Source organism: Glycine max, chromosome 9 (genome assembly GCF_000004515.6).
Source record: "Glycine max cultivar Williams 82 chromosome 9, Glycine_max_v4.0, whole genome shotgun sequence".
Taxonomy (NCBI): domain Eukaryota; kingdom Viridiplantae; phylum Streptophyta; class Magnoliopsida; order Fabales; family Fabaceae; genus Glycine; species Glycine max.
In genome coordinates this window covers 2501-19279 of record NC_038245.2, presented here as the reverse complement: position 1 = coordinate 19279, position 16779 = coordinate 2501, and the positions used below count along the sequence as shown (strand labels likewise).

Genomic DNA, 16779 nt, shown 5'->3' with positions numbered 1-16779 from the left:
ATGTGTGTTTTGTCAAGTTCACTAACCAACAATTTTGAAATACATAACTTGCAACGAAAAAAAATAAAAATCTCCCCTTCACAAGGAAAATCGAGGAGGGGATGGGGGGATAATACAACACTCAATGTTAAGAAGTGAAGCACTAGCAGTGTGATCTCAAGTTTTCAGGTTCCTGCTCCCAATTGTAGTTGTATTAGACTGAGACTAGTTATGGAGGTCATTTTCCAACTTCTAACTAAGATCTTTATTTATACAAAAATACACAACAAATAATAAGATACGAACACATCAAGAGTAACATACACAACCAATCATTATGAGGAACATAAAAGTAAAAAGGAATTTACAAGAAACATAATTCAAATAATATGCGCATTGTTCGAAACAAGCAAAACCATGGTCATTATGCAGAGCCTTCCTTTTTCATTAGCAAAATAAGTTAAAGGAAGCATGATTCGATAATGTTTATATTATAGGAATTAGAAAACTTAACAAAATAATAACTAAAATAAGTTGAATATAATCCAAGAAATAAACCACACATCATGTTTTCCAACCAGAATATTCTCAAATATACATCAATATATCATGTAGTTGTCTACCACTATAATCCAAAAATAAGTCATGCAAGTTTGACTAAATTTTGACATCATAATTATCCATAATAATTTAACATAAATCTTTCCTCAAGTTACATAAACTGAGACCATATTTCCATAGATAAAGTATCTCATTTTCATATAAAATCAATAAGCAATCATCATTAACTCATTAAATGCATCAGTGTCAATGCAATATAAGTGGATTCAATCCATCAATCCTAGTTGTCGCATAGACACATACATATATTCCCCTTTAAGGTGCGTCTAAACCAGCAAGAGTAAATCATTAGAGCCTAATCGTGTCATGTTCTCACTAGGGAGCTGTCCAAACCAGGTTCTATAACCTTCAAGATAAACTCATGTTGTTTAGTCAATTTTATCCACCAAGTTTACAAGGGGAATGTTAAACATACTTGTATAGCAGAGTAAGCTAGTTACCAGTTTAGCTAGAGAAGTTATTAGCTTATATTGAAACCCTTTGTAGTTGTTCTTCAAAGTTAGTTAACTATAATAGCTTCTTTAGAGTTAACTAGCTATTACAATCATTTTCTAACTGTGCACCAGACTCTAGATGCAATAACTTATTGAGTATTTTTATCAGATATAAATATAAAGTTTCACATAGATTTTCTCAGAGATTACTCGGTAGTTTCTCACAATTTCTCACACTCTTATCTTATTGCTCACATTGATATTCTTTTATCTTTGTAAAAAGAACATGTGTCTTGTTAACTAGAATTCAAAGTAAAATATGAACTCTTAAATTGCTGGATATTCCTTTACCACCTATTAGAGTAGAAGACTAGAATTACTCATTTTCTGTTTTTTAACGACTAATAATTAACTTTGTTAGTTCATTCAATTATTGTAAAATAAGTTGATAGTTACTAATGTTAGTTGTATTAATTGTCTAATTATAGTATAAATACTAGAGATGTAACTCCTTTATGTTATATGATATTTTATAGTAAATTATTTTCATAAACACTTTTTGTTAAGTGTTTAAGAGAGTTTATGAAAATTATTATAATTTATTTATTCATAAATAATTTTAAACTTATTTCAACAAGCTTTTTAAAATAACTTATCAAAATATTTTACTGTTATTTGTAAATGGAAAACAATCCTGCTCCCATTTTCGCCACTCCCTCCAACGGCAAGACCTAGTACAATATACCTGGATCTAAAAACAATCTCGTTCTCCCTCACCAGTCACCACGCAACACCCGTCATTCCCTTCACTGCGCCAACCGTGGTTCTCAGCAGCATCGCCATCCGCTCTTCCCCCTCAGCACGTCGTGAATCCACGAATCCGAACCTTGGTTGCCATCGTCGTTTGTCGTTGCAGGTTCACACGCAGGAGACGAGGCTCTCGTTGTGGGTTCCCGTGATAACTGTCACTGGTTAGCGTGAACATCCATGGTAAGTAATTTTTCCTCTTTCATTTTTCTTCAACTCACACTCATACTCTTCCACATCCATAGGTTTCTCGTACGGGCACTCTCCGTCCGCTTCTTCACTGGCGGCTCCATGCCCCTCCGCATCTTCTGCTCTCATATCCTTTCTTGTTTCCTTGAACTTATTCACTGCTTAGTCAGAAACTCATGTCTTCCGGCGAAGACAACATGGCGGCGATAGAGTGGAAGTGATAGCAACAGAGATCAGAACATACCTGAGGCCCAAGCTATGGATGAAGACAAACCCGAGACCCACGATGGAAGGCCCAAGAGAAGTACCAAGCGATCTGAGTATCTGGACAATTACGCATAACAGTTATTGGGGAAGAATTAAGGGAGTTATATACAACTGTTTTTCCATTTCAGAATTCTGTTAGAAAAGCTGCTAGGAACCCGTTATTGCAATCATGCTTTGTAAATTTTATTACACAGAATCACCCCACGAAATGTATTTAAATAAGATTGCAATGAATTAAATGGTAAGAAGAATTCCAGCTCATCACCTTTAGTGTAGAACGGAGGTTCCCTTGCCCTCGAAATGAAGGACCATTGTCCTCTGCTTGTATCAGGAAGCCATCAGAGCTGAAGCCCAATGTTTCGCTGTCTGGTGTTAAGGTCGTGACTGATTTGGTAGTGGTCTTTGATGATGGTGATATCCCTTAAATTTTGACTATATATATATATTTTTTTTTCTTTTTTCTTTTTTCTTTTACTTTTGATACTTCCTTAATATACTAATGTGAGGATGAAAATCTATAAGACTGTATAATTGTAAGAGTTCTGTGACTTCTATCCCCTTCTATTTATGTTTTGTATGGTAGTGATACACTAGGGTGAATTGTTTAATGTGGTTGTTTTAATCATCTATTATTTTTGAATTGAGAGACGATTTGTTTGATTTTGTTTGTATTTGCTTCAATTCTGGTTTGCCTTCTTTCCTTCAAGAAGAAAAAATGTTAGGTGATGAAGAAATTTGTTGGTGGTTGGTGTGATTTTAGATGCTTTAATTTTTAAATATGAGAGTGGAGCCATGTCTGATTGGCTCTGTTCGATTTCTTGGAACAAAATTCGTTGATAGTGATAGTGATGTCCTAGTAAGCATGGTTGAATTGGACAATTGAAGCTACTTTTCCGAGACTGTAAAAATAATTTGCTTTTGAATAGTCACCTAATTAATCATGTTTTACCTGAATCAGGTTATTGATAAGTCATTTGGTTTTGACGCTGCTGTTGAAGAGGCACAAGGAGCCATAAACTTTGCTTATGTGGAAGCAGAAAGCACTGAGAATGGTAACGATATTGTCAAGCTTATCGGTCGTTACAGTGGTAAGTATCATTTACATTATGGTAGTTTACAATTTTAGTCAGTTGGTATAGAGTTCAGGATTTGAATAATCTGGCTAGGAAAAAGATTTACGTTTTGTTTTGTATTATTGGTACTTCATAAATTTCAGTTTTTATCACTTAAGCTACACAAGAAAATTGGTCTATGTGAGGAAAGTAAACAATATAAATCCAAAACATTTTTTTCTCTCTTTCCTTTTTCGACTTCCAGTCTAACAACAGAAAATGGGACATTAAATATCTTTTACTATGCAAGGTTTTTACTATAAAAAGTGAGACAATTTTGATGAATAAAAACTGACGGCGATTTGGTCAACAAGGAAATAAAAGGAGACTAGGAATATTCTTTATCCAATTTATGACAGATGCTTTTATCAGAAAGACATTAAAAAAAATAGCTTTTGAGTTATACCCGTGTTTATTCGGTGTTGGGTATCATTCTCAAGAGGTGGGGGAAGGCCAATCTTCTTTGACCTTTTCCTTTTCTAATTCAACTTGAATCAGTTAAGGAATTTTCTTAAAAGTTGGATATGAGATGGGGGGAGGTTTGGTGAGGATGAAAGAAATTGGAATTTAATAAGTTGTAATTTAAATACAATGTGTAAGATATCTTAAGATATATTAAAATATATCAATTTAGGTAGGGAAAGAAAAGAAGGTCGGGAATTTAATTTTTTAAAAGAGTTTTGAAGAAAATTGTTAAATGATTTGGTAAAAGCTATTTGAGTTAATCAAGAGAAATTGAACTTGTTATTGGACAAAAATAAATTCAGTTTTTAGAAGTAAAAGTGGTAATTTGAAGTTAATTTATATAATAAAGCTTACTTTTAATTTTTTACTCCCTTAGAATTGTAATGGGAGAATGTTAGGAGGGACAAAACAAACCAGCAAAAGCACCACTAAGGGCACAAACCCTTGGTGGATTCCCTTTAACAGAATCTGTTAGAAGGTGGTGAGCTGTCAGGAGGATACTGGTTCATAGGAAATATGTTGTTGGCATGTTGTTTACCATCGTGCAGCACTGCATTGTCATCATTTTCCACTTTTCTGTTATTTTCTTTTCGCATTCTAGCACCTTCTGTTTTCGTAGCGGCACCCTTGGCTAGTGCCTCTATATAAGGGATGCTTAGTATGTAATAGAGGACAGCAGAAAAATAATACAAGTTTTCTTCCTTATCCTTCTCTCTTATGGAGGTTCCTAGTCCTCGAAGCTAGGCTGTTCTTTTCCGTGCTTCTGTGCATGACAGAGAAGGTTGCCAATGTTAGATAAACTAAACCAAAATAATTGGGAACCTCTTAGCTTTTTAACAGTCTTGACTTACTTGCTAGTTTTAAGAAAAAATGCATTGAATTTTCCAGAATAGTGTTTTTTTGCCTTTTTTGTTGTTCTTTGGTGAGTCCAATTAAGTTAATGACAATGTTGTTAATGGCGGATGACGGTTCATGGCGGAAAGTCAAAAATCCGCCATAAAAATATGGCGGATGGCGTAGCGGAAAATGGCGGATGTCATGGCGGACACAAAAAAAAAACATATATATAAACTCATTGAAATTGAAAAAAACAAAGGATTGCATTCAAATAAACTAAAAAAGTTTCATGAGTTCATACAATAATCAAGTACCAACACCAAATAAACTCATTAAAGAGTTCAAAATAAGAAAATGATAAAAACATAATGCAAAGTGTAAAGTGAAGGTTGAGACTCTAATCATCTTCTCCAATCCCAACATAATCATCTTCGTTGTTATCATATGGTAATGGAGCATCTCCATCTCCCTCTTCCCCATCAGACGCCTCAAAATTGACCATGATTTCTTCTTCTTCAGATTCAACATCAATATTCTCCTGAACATCTAGATCCTCATCATTTTCTTGGACTGCTTTTTGCTTCCTTGATGAAGATCCAACAACCATTGCCTGTTTTTTAGAAGTTTGGGCAGCAGCAACACTTGTTTTTTGCTTTTTCCGCCTAGTATACATCCTACACTCTCCAACCCCCGAAGCCTGATACACAGTTGCCCAATTTAGAGCATCATCATCTTCAAATACCAAATCATTTCCAGCATCATTATCATCATCTTGATCCATCTCTCCCACGAGCCATTCATTGCATACATCAATATCATTAAGAGAAATTGGATCAATTTCATCTCTTGCATTATATCTTTGCTTCAATTGTTGGTTGTATTTGACAAACACCAAATCATGCAACCTCTTGTGCTCAAGCCTATTTCTTTTTTTGGAATGAATCTACAACATAACAAATAAATGTTGATTTCAATCTCAAATATACTCCAAATATAACTTGATCATCAAAATTAAATAAAATTAAAAAGTATAGTTAGAGTTTTGTCACAATTACTTGCTCAAACACACTCCAATTTCTTTCACATCCTGAAGCACTGCAAGTCAAACTCAAAATCTTAATAGCCAGCTTCTGCAAATTTGGAGTTTGTGACCCAAACATTCGCCACCAATATGCTACAATACCAATTACCAACCAAGAGCATAACTTAGAATTCTGAATTATAACACTAATACATAAAAAAAATAGTATGATAAAAGTTTCTTACTAGGAGAATGGGTTTTCCTTTGAGCCATTGCAAAGTCGGAACCAAAGTGGTCAGCACCAATCTTGTAAAGATGCAACTCGGTTAGAATTTTCTGTTGCACATCAAATTGTGGAATCAACTTCTTAATGCACTCAAACAAACCATTGGTGACCTCAAAATCAAACTCTAAGTCAGTGTTGTCATAAAAGAACTCTGGATTTAAGAAGTGGGCAACTGCATGCAATGGCCTATGAAGCTGACAATTCCATCTTTTATCAATGATTTCAAACACATCTTTGTACTTGCTTTCATTGTTGTTGAAAGACTTCATAATTGTTTCTTTTGCCTTGTCCATTGCTTCATAAATATAGCCCATGGCTGGTTTCCTTTCACCATCCACAAGACGAAGCACTTTCACAAGTGGAGCCATGACTTTAAGAATGTAAACCACGCTATTCCAAAAAGAAGGCATGAGCACTACCTTTGCAGCTTCTTTTCCCTTAGGCTCCTTAGATAGCTTGTTCAAGGTCCATTCATCAGAAGTAAACATTTTTCTAATATTGGCTTTCTCTTTGTGAAGCCTTTCCAAGGTTAGATAAGAAGTGGCAAATCTAGTAATAGCATGTCTCACCAATTCCCTCTTGTTTGTAAAATTTCTCAACAAACTTAAGGTACTAGAATGGGCATAGATAAACCCAACTAGATTAATTGCCCTTCTAATGGTCTTCCTTATCAAGGGAAGCTTCCCAATATCTTCAAGCATCAAATCAATACAATGAGCTGCACAAGGAGTCCAATAAACATGTTTCCTTTTCTCCTCCAACAACTTACCCGCTAAAACATAGTTGCTCCCATTATCGGTTACAACTTGAACAACATTCTCTTCTCCAACTTCCTCCACAATGGCATCAAGCAACTCAAAAAGCTTTTCACCTGTCTTCACAAAATCAGAGCCATCAACAGACTTCAAAAACATGGTACCAGCTTGAGAGTTAATCAAAAAATTAATGATGCATCTTTGTTTCCGATCAGTCCATGCATCGGACATAATAGTACAACCATACTTGACCCATTGCTCCCTATGGCCTTTCATCAAATTTTCAGTATATTCAACTTCCTTCTTCAAGAGTGGAACTCTGATGTCATGATAGCTAGGAATGGGCAAATGTGGCCCATATTGACCAATGGCTGCAACCATGTTCTCAAAGCTTTTCAATTTAATGAGGTTGAATGACAAACCTGCTTGGTACCAAAAGCGAGCAATATGTTGATGCACCTTCAATACTTCATTCTTATCCATTGACTCTCTTATGTTCATTTGCCTCAGCATCTCCATTTTTCTCCGATTGATTGCATTATGTGGATTCTTACAGAATTTGTCCATTGGTCCTTTTTTAGTCCCACACTTTGTCTTTGCACTTGCAGCAGCATTACAAGAGTCCGCAAACTCATCTTCTTCACTTCCATCACATCCAATCGGTTCACCAAATTCAAAATCTCTTATATTTGCCATATTACCACTGCCAGAAGTACTGTAAGTGGTCCCACTTTTTTTTGTAGCCATATATTCCTTCAACTCTTCGATTACATTTGGGGGAGTTTTCTTGCAAGCTGCAACGTTGCCCGACTTCCCAATCAGGTGTTGTTTGACTCGGGTTATTCCTTCCTTAGTGATTTTTCCACAGAAATTGCAAACAATGGTGTTTGTATCTCCTTCCACTAGTGAATGACAATATTTCCCGCCTGGGTCTGCCTTATTTTTCCTCGTTGCACTTGCAGTAGCAGCATCGGATGATGGTTCAGCCATTTAAAAGAGGTCTGAACAGAAAAAAAAAATTGTGGTGTCAAATACGAAAAAAAAAGACTGTTAACAGTAAAAAAGGGTGTCAAATAGCAAAAGGAAAAAAAAAACTGTAGACAGAAAAATGGGGTGTCAAACAGCAAAAAGCCCAAAAAAAATTAAAAAAAAAAGAAGCAGACCCGCGTCTTCTTCTTCTTCATTCGTCTTCTTCCTTCACGGGGTCTTCTTCTTCGTGCGTTGTCGGGGCTCAACGTCGGAGCTCGTCGCCGCTGTTCGTGCGTGCTGCAGGGGGTGGTGTCGCGGCTGCAGGTAGGCTGTTGGGTGGTGTCGGAGCTCGTCACGGCGGTTCGTTCGTGCATGCGGCTGGGTAAGCTCTTTTCGTCGCATGCGGTTCGTTCGTGGGTAGGCTGAAGGCAGGTAGGGATGGAGTTTTTTATTTAATGAATAACCGGGTAGGGTTGGGTCAGGTCGACCCAACTCCTACCGCGGACAAAAACCCACGAAATCCGCCATTTCCGCCACCCCGCCACGACCACCATCCCAAACCCGCAACGCCACCGCTATTCGGTGGCGTTTTTTCGAAAATCCGCCACGGAAAATCGCCATGGCGCCGCCATGGCCGCCATTTAACAACACTGGTTAACGAGTTTTTTGTTGAGCTGAAAAAGAAATCTGATTACTAGTTTCCAGCTTTGGAAGACGCTTGCTCAAGTGTGGAATCACAGTGATAGATCATGATCTTTTCATTTTGTAGAACATCCAACCCCTGATGTTGATATGGTTTCCAAAATAGAATGTATAAGGAGTTTTGTTTCAATTTTTTTTTTGGTATTTTATTTTTATTTCCCCCTTCTGTTTCAGTTTTATGTCATTTAAAGTTTGGGAAAATGGTGGGTATGAAGCATATGTATGCTAAAGGGTGTTGTTTGTTTGTGTTTTTTTTTTTGTATGGCTTCTCCTTTATTTTGAACTCCAACCTGAGAAGTATTTGAAGCAAATGAGTGATTTATAATTTTACGATTTTTTTCATAATTATTTTAGCCAAGTGTGGATTGTTTTTAATTTTTTTTAAACTATACTAATTTACTAATTTGTTTTTATTTTGCTTTTTTATTATTTTTATGTGTCTCATCTCTTGTTAGGAGGCTAGTTTTTGGTTCTTGTGTTTGAAACTAAGTACCCAATTTTCTGAGATGAGAAAAAAGACCAAAAACTTTTTTTTTTATCAGCAAAGACTAAAAAACTTTGATAGAAAATAAATGCATTTATTGTTATGATTCTATTCTCTTAACCCGAAGTGTTGAAATCTTTTATAATTTTCCCCCCATTGTATAGCTAAGTTTCGTTAGGTGTTGGTTTTGTGACATATGTTTGGTAGTGAAATTTAAATATTCGCATGGAAGCCAAAGAATGTATTAGATCCGGGCATACAATGATAGAGGCAGAATCCCCATCATTTTACCAGGTGGCAATGAGGAGTAAAGCTCTAAACTTGGTTCATGTCCTTGATAGTGCTGCTGCTGCTACTACAACTGCACCTGTTGTTGTCTCACCTATGAGACTTTGGATTCATATCCTTCTCTAACAATACAAATTTAAGTTGTACGAGGGAAGAGGCTTTGGATTTCGGTGCCTTGAGCGTTTCTGATGGAGGGAAGCAGTTACTTGATAACATATTGTGCATTAATATGAGTGGGTTGACTGGACCTATTCAATTTGGTTTAGATAGATCTCCTCTAAATCCATCATATGATATTCTTAATGTAATTGCTATAGGTTATAGGAGAATCGGCTACTGGTCTAGTTTTCTGACCTTTCTGTAATAACCCCTGAGAAACTTCATGCAGAGCCTGCCCATCGTTCAATTTCAAGCCAACATCTAAACTGTGTCATATGGCCAGGAAATACAACAGAAAAGCCTCATGGATGGGTTTTCCCAAATAACGGGAGGTAACTGAGAATTGGAATTCCCAATAGAGTTAGCTATTAAAATATGATCTCCCAAATAAATGGCACCAATGCAATTCAACGATATTGCATAGATATATTCCTAGCTGCCTTTAAATTGCTTCCCTATGCAGTTCAATACAAGTTCATTTTGTTTGGAGATGGACACAAGAACCCAAGCTACTGTGATCTTGTCAACATGATTACTTCTGATGTAAGTAATACTCACTGCATAGAACAAACATAATGTAGTAATATCTTGTTTTTATATATCAATTTTTTGTGCTTGCATCTACAGGTTTTTGATGCTGCCGTAGGTGACATTGCGATTGTCTCTGTCCGAACAAAGATTGTGGATTTTACTCGACCATATATAGAGTCGGGGCTAGTTGTGGTTGCTCCAGTAAAAAAAATTGAAGTCAAATGCTTGGGCTTTCTTGTGACCATTTACTCCACATATGTGGGGTGTCACTGCATTTTTTTTCCTCTTTGTTGGAGCAGTGGTGTGGATTCTTGAACATAGAACAAACGATGAGTTTCGAGGGTCACCGAGGGAACATATAGTTACAGTTCTTTGGTAAGTACTCTTGTTGTAGCTTGTGCACATAGCTAGTTAGTCATAACTCATCTTTGTATGCAGTTGCAGGTTTAGTTTGTCAACCATGTTGTTTGCGCACAGTAAGTCATCCACCTATTTTGAAAGTTCATGTCCTATTCTTGTTTGTGGCTAGAAACAAATAAGCTTCTTTATTATTCTTTCAAGAAAAAACACACTTAGTCCACTTGGTTGAGTTGTGTCCATCCATGTCCTGCATTTACATACTCACTTCCCTCACATGCATCTCACCCCCAAAAGTGACAGACATGTTGAATTGGGCCACATTTGTCGTTGATCCCCCTCTTCGTCGCTCTACCGACACCACTCTCACACTCGATGTGTTTAACATGCAATTTCCTTAAGAATCCACCATTATCCAACTTAACCTCAAATCCTCATCAAGAATCTCTCACTCTTCCTCGCTCTGTGGATACTTCATCATCGTCGTCACTACCTCATTTTGATCAAGAACTTTGATTCTAAATGACGAGCACCGAAAGCACTTGGACTTTGTCTCCATATTTGTCTCTTCCTTCTCTCCCTCATTGTTGTCATCACCTACCTCTAATACCACTACCACCAACTAGATTCACTTCAAAAATCACGAACCAAATTCGCCCATAAAATATCATCTTTGTCCATATCTGAGCCCAAAACGCCTAAATCCAACTTCTTCTCCTCGTTGTTCGTTTCTCCCTCACTCCCCCATGTAGCATTGTGCCTCTGTTGCCAGTCGTGTCACCATTTCAGTTCTTTAAGGGATTTTATTTTAGATCTCATTATGTTTTTAATTCATGTCAAATTTGGTTGTTTTATTGATTTTTTTTAAAAACTTTGATTCATTCTGTTGTTGTTGACCTTGAAATATGCTTTAATTTGTTTTGATTCTTGCATTTTAAAATATTTTTTCTATAGTATATGATGATTTTTAACCTTTGAAAATTACATTTTAAAATTTTAATTAAAAAAATGTCACAGGTTCGTAATCTAAACATAATTTTTGATGAAAAATTAGTAAATAAGAATTTTATAAGAGTGAAAAACAAAAAAAATTATAAAAAATAAATCCAAACTTTAGTAATTTTAGAAGGATGAAAAAATATTTTAACATTTTATTTATAAAATAAAATTATCAAAAATGAATAAAGTCAATATTTCAATGAATTTAATATATATTTATATTTATAATTGACTATAAAAAATCTTTAAATATGTAAAGTAAGAAAAATATTTTTTAAGAAAGTATTTTTTGAATTATCTAAAAATTTGTAAAAATATTCATAATGGTTGGTAACTATTTCAAATAATATAAATGTTAATTACACTTAATTGATAAGACACTCTTTTTAACATTCTCTATAACACACTCTTTTTAACATTCTCTGTATAATTATTAAAATTTATTAAAAATTAATAATTTTGATAAGACCTATCTTTACTAATATTCTTAGTATATATCAATGAATGTAATTTTGATAAAACTAACTTGGAAACATCATTGACAAGTAAATTTACATGATTATTTTATTTTGTTTTAATTTAGTGGTCTATTGAAAGTTTCCAAAATTTAAAATTTAAAAAAATATAAATTACTAATAAAATAACAAAACTCAAGCTTTAAAGTAAAAGTGAATGTTTTGTAAACCAGTAACTTAGGTGCCTAATCGTATTCAGAAACCTGATTTCCCGGCTCAATTTAGGGTTTAATGTTTAGGGTTTGGGGTTTAGGAATTCGTTCCAACTTCAAAAGAGTTTGTTCGGTATGTATCATTGTGAAATAGCCAGTCCGAAAAACGCTATAGTGGGATGACCCATGTTTTAATGTTATTTATAATAAATAATTTGCTATTAGTTTTATATATTAATTAAATATTAGGATTTGGAAAACTTTAACAGATTTTACAATGTTTTAGGATATATTTTACGATAAAAAGATTTAAACATTTATTAAAATAGGAAAGATATCACATCATTTGAATAATTTTTATTTGATACTAAACAATAATTAGAAAATATCTCTATTTAAATTCGATTAGAAAATAAAACTTGATTATAATGCATCTAAATTTGAATTTTGAGTAAAAGTGGTAAGAAAGTTATATGAATAAGGGCCTAATAGTTAAAATTGACAGTCCAAAAAGTAATTTTAAAACTGACGGTCCAAGTCCAAATAAAATTTGTGTTGGAAATAAAACACTAGAGTGAAAATAGCCAAAAAACAAAGATGGGGTCGTTTAGAGTTAGAGTTGTGAATTGGGTATCTCTCTTTTCTGACCCACTAACAGTGAGCGTAGCCATGAGAGCAAACAGTCAATAGCAGTTGCAGAACTGCATTACAGCACGATTTGTCCACTCTGGCCATCATTTTGGCTATGAAAAGCATCGTTCGAGCCACAACGGCCAGGTGGGATATGATGATGCTTGGAGGAGAAGTAGGGTGCCATGTGTGATGCTCGGGCACAATAGCACCAATATTGCGCACAATTAACTACCATGCTATGTAATAAATTAAAAAATCTTGCTTCTATGTTTTTTATGATATATCACAGTCCTAATAATTGTGGTCCTTATGAAATTATGATAACGAATAAGACTTAATATATATTTGTTTTTTGATAGAGCAATTCCCTTAGCTTATGCTTATGTCCATTAGGCCCATAATATTGATACTTGTTTGATCTTGGCACCCTCACCTTTATTTTTTTGATAAAAATGTCTTTAACGGAAACTGTTATATAAAATTAAACAACGAAATTTACGGAAACTAATTTTACAAAAAGCTAACGAAGTAGAGGGTGAGAAGAAGAAGAAAATGTATGTTAGACATGGGCCTGTCCATATGGGTTATATTTTCAGCCCACATCCCACAGCAGCCCAACTCAGCTGTCAATTATCAAACAACCTAACCCGGTTTACCAATTACAACCCCGAGTGCTAGCATCCCAAGTTTTAGAATCAATCAAACAAACCTTAGTACCAAGAACCCTATGCCTTGACAAACCCTAACGTCGATTTAAATCGTTTGTTCGCACTTCAATCTCCAAGTCATAAATACACTCTTCTCTCCCCATTCACTCGCATTGGCTTTTGGTAGTTGAAGTCTTTCATTGTTGTCAAATTCAGATCAGGTTTTCCTTTTTCCCTCTCTTTTTATCTTATCGATTTTGGTTCATGCCATGCCTCTGTAACTTTCTTTCTTTGTTTCTTTCTTTGTTTCTTTCTTTCTTTGTTTGTTTCTTGCTTTCTTCGTGTAATCCCTGCAGCAAGAATTTGTTTTCTGTACTTTATAAACCACCCATTAAAACTTGCAAGTCATCTGTACAAGTAATTAAAGCGGGTCAATTGATATATCCTGGGAGTAACTTTTTACATTATCACTTGTATTATTAAATTTTCTCTGGTGCATCTACTGTGAACACCTTAAAAAATGACAATGTATTTGAGATTGTACTAAGCACTACATTTTAGCCAAATGCGCCATACATGTTTAGCAAACTTCTTCCTCATACATGCTGGTTTTTTCTTTCTCTTTTAAACTTGAGTCTGTCTATTATTGTATAAGCACTTAGATATCATATCATCTATTTTTATAATTGAAAAAATCAGTTTAAACTATTTTCACATTAGATATAAGTTGTTTTCATCATTTATCCTAGAATGCTTGTTGAAATAAGTTGAAAACAACTTATGGACATATCATAAGCTTATTGAGAAGTTTTCTTTAATCTCACGAAGCTTTTAGTATCTTAAAGGCCGTGGCATCTTTTAAAGAAGAGTATAGACTTAATTTGGGTTGGTAAAAGAATAACTAAAGTTTAGGTTGGCGAAGAAGTTAGAACATTGTGATAAAGACAGACTAATACATTTTAGCTTTATACATATCTTACAGGGTGGACTTGGGTACATCTGATTATTTTGCAATTGATGTGCTCCTCAACTGCCTAACTGTCCTGAGCTCGGAGTAAGTTCGAATACCAAACTTCATGTTACAAAGTAGAGATGCTTGTCTTGTTAGTTATTTTGGAAAAGCAATTGTGATTGAACTCTATCTGAAATGGCGGCAGATATCTTGGAATCCAACAAGTTGTTTTTGGTTCTTCCGCTATGATTTATGATTTGATGTATTTTGTAAAAAATGATATTTTTATAAAAGTATATATTTTTTTAACACTAAATAAAATTTCTGATTGGTAGCCAAATGTAACAATATAATATTTTTACTGCTAATATAGCAGTGTTGAATCTAATAAAAATAAATTGTCCATTGGATATGTTAGTATTTGAAAAATAGACAAGAAGAGCAAGAGAGTAAAGCAGCAGAAGGGGTGAAGATAGGGATGGCGGGCATGTTTGGATGTAGTTGCTGTTGGCAGTGGGCGGAGGCGAAATCCATGGGAATGGGCTGTTGGTTCTATACCCATCCATGCAGTGAGGCATTTTAGGATTAGCAGCCTCTGTTGTTTATTACACAAACTCATCACACATTGTGAGCCATAGGAATTTCAAGCCTACTCTTCTCATAAACACAAGGAAATTGCATAGCCCACCCCCTGCTACAGCATATTGCCACTACTTCACCCTTGTTTTTGCATCGTGAAGCTGCATATGCCTGTTTCTCACTCTCTGCACTTTGCTCTCTCAAGTTTCCAGTAGCCAAACACTTGTTCATGCTTTGTTGGTCTCTGTACCCTCTGCATTTTCCTGTCCCTCAGCCTCTCTTTCATCCTTTTCCAACCAAGCCCAACATTGTTTCTCCAGTTTTGATTTGAGTACTTTAGTTTTGAGCATGTTATATAGAAACTATTTGATTTGGTGTAGTAGCTGCTTTGCTGTACCATTATAGCATATAGGGGTCAGGTACTGCACTATAATGTGGGGTTATTTAACTACTTTGACTACATGACCAAGGTATTTAGCTTTTACATCCAAAACAACACTAGTTTTGACAACAGGAAATAAAAATCTGTGTGCTATTTTTAGAGGTTATTGGGATTTGGTATTTTAGTACCTTTGTGAATGCTGCTGGTAGTGGTTGATAGGTTGCAACTAGCAAGCTTGAGTCATCCTTAAGTTCAACTTTGCGAGGCTGATAATAGTTGTATTGATTTAGTGGTTCCAGTTTTCAAAATTAAGTTGAAGGTTTATAATTTGTAGTTTCTAAAGTAAGCATTAGAAATTAGAAAAAAACTGTCTTTATCTGTTTTAATCCCAGTTGTTGTAGTTGAATAAATTGGTTAAACTGTTGTATTCCATGATATGTCTTTGCAGTTCCCATTTTTGCATTTAGGTGATAAAGAATTTATTCATTTGAGTTGCACAGCTTTACCAGTACCAATAGTCCAACACCATCAGGCCCTACTAACCTGGAAGGTGTGCATTTGTTCTTTTTATTATTGTTGTTGGAGACAAGTGATTTGGTTATCTCCATTTTTTGGTTAGTTAGGAAATGTGGGAATCTGTGAATTAGGGATTGAGAAACGTTTTATGATAGTTTTGGTTTGCCTGTTATGTTTCCTAAAGACAAATGATACTATTTAACCAATCAGATAGGAGCCTTGCTAAAGTATATTTCATTTACAATATCTCTATATGCCCCATGTAGTTCCTTTTGGACTATGGTGGTGTAAATTCTATTCTGATTGGATCGTCCAATAAGGCGAAGGGTTTTATTTACGCTTTACAGCATAATTTGTGTCTGTACAATGCAAAGTTGTAAACTAATTTTTTTTTATTTTTTTGGTTTTGCTTAGTTCTTTACCATGGTTACTGATGGAACCAAAAAGCCTCAAGTTTCAGTACCTACACCACCACCACCTTGGAAAATCAATTTGCAGAAATATGCTGAATCCCGTGCTCTCGAACTCCATAGTCTTCAATCTATCATAGAAAATAGAGTAAACAGTGATTATAGGTCTCAAAAGAACAAGAGAAGAAGGACAACTGTGTTTGATAACCAAATTGCAAGAAAAGGGTGCAGAAGAAAGAGGCAGAAACTGGGAATAATTGATAAAGCCCTTGCCAAATCAGGTTTGGAGGAGAATCACCAAAAGAAGCTTCCTCGGTGTGTTCATCGGAGATATGAACTAAAGAAAAACCCAGAGAATGGTTTTTGCACTTCTGGGGATGTAACCAAGAGGCTGAGAACTCATGTTTGGCATGCAAAGTGGTTTGCTATGACCAAGCTTTGGGGTTACCACCTTCCTTTGTGTCTTCAAGGAAGGTAGGTCTTTTTGGGTAAAATTAAAAGCTTATGAAAGAGTCTATGGGGGAAGTTGAAGCAACAAGCTAGTGAATGTTTTAACATTCCCTTGGAAACACTAACAAGGATTGTGCATGTGCTTACGCAGGGGTAAAGGTTCGAGGGCGCTCTTGAAAAAGGCTCAAACAAGAGGTGCTTGTACATGATGCAAGCTATTATACTGCCCTCCAATTGGAGGGTCCAGAGGTAGTTTATTTTAGTTTTAGTTTTAGCTTTTT

General features: G+C 35.2%; 1 long non-coding RNA gene and 1 pseudogene across 1 annotated transcript; one reads left to right on the top strand and one right to left on the bottom strand.

The window, feature by feature from the left end:
* The first annotated feature begins 1713 nt into the window (after positions 1 to 1713).
* The window catches only part of LOC102662871 (uncharacterized protein C05D11.9-like), a 15713-nt pseudogene continuing 647 nt past the window's right edge, over positions 1714 to 16779 (top strand).
* LOC100788932 (uncharacterized) lies at positions 5382 to 6156 on the bottom strand. The gene is made up of 2 exons (XR_005886453.1): positions 5978 to 6156; positions 5382 to 5885 (listed from the first exon to the last, which is right to left on the bottom strand). It is a non-coding gene; the product is annotated as an uncharacterized lncRNA (long non-coding RNA).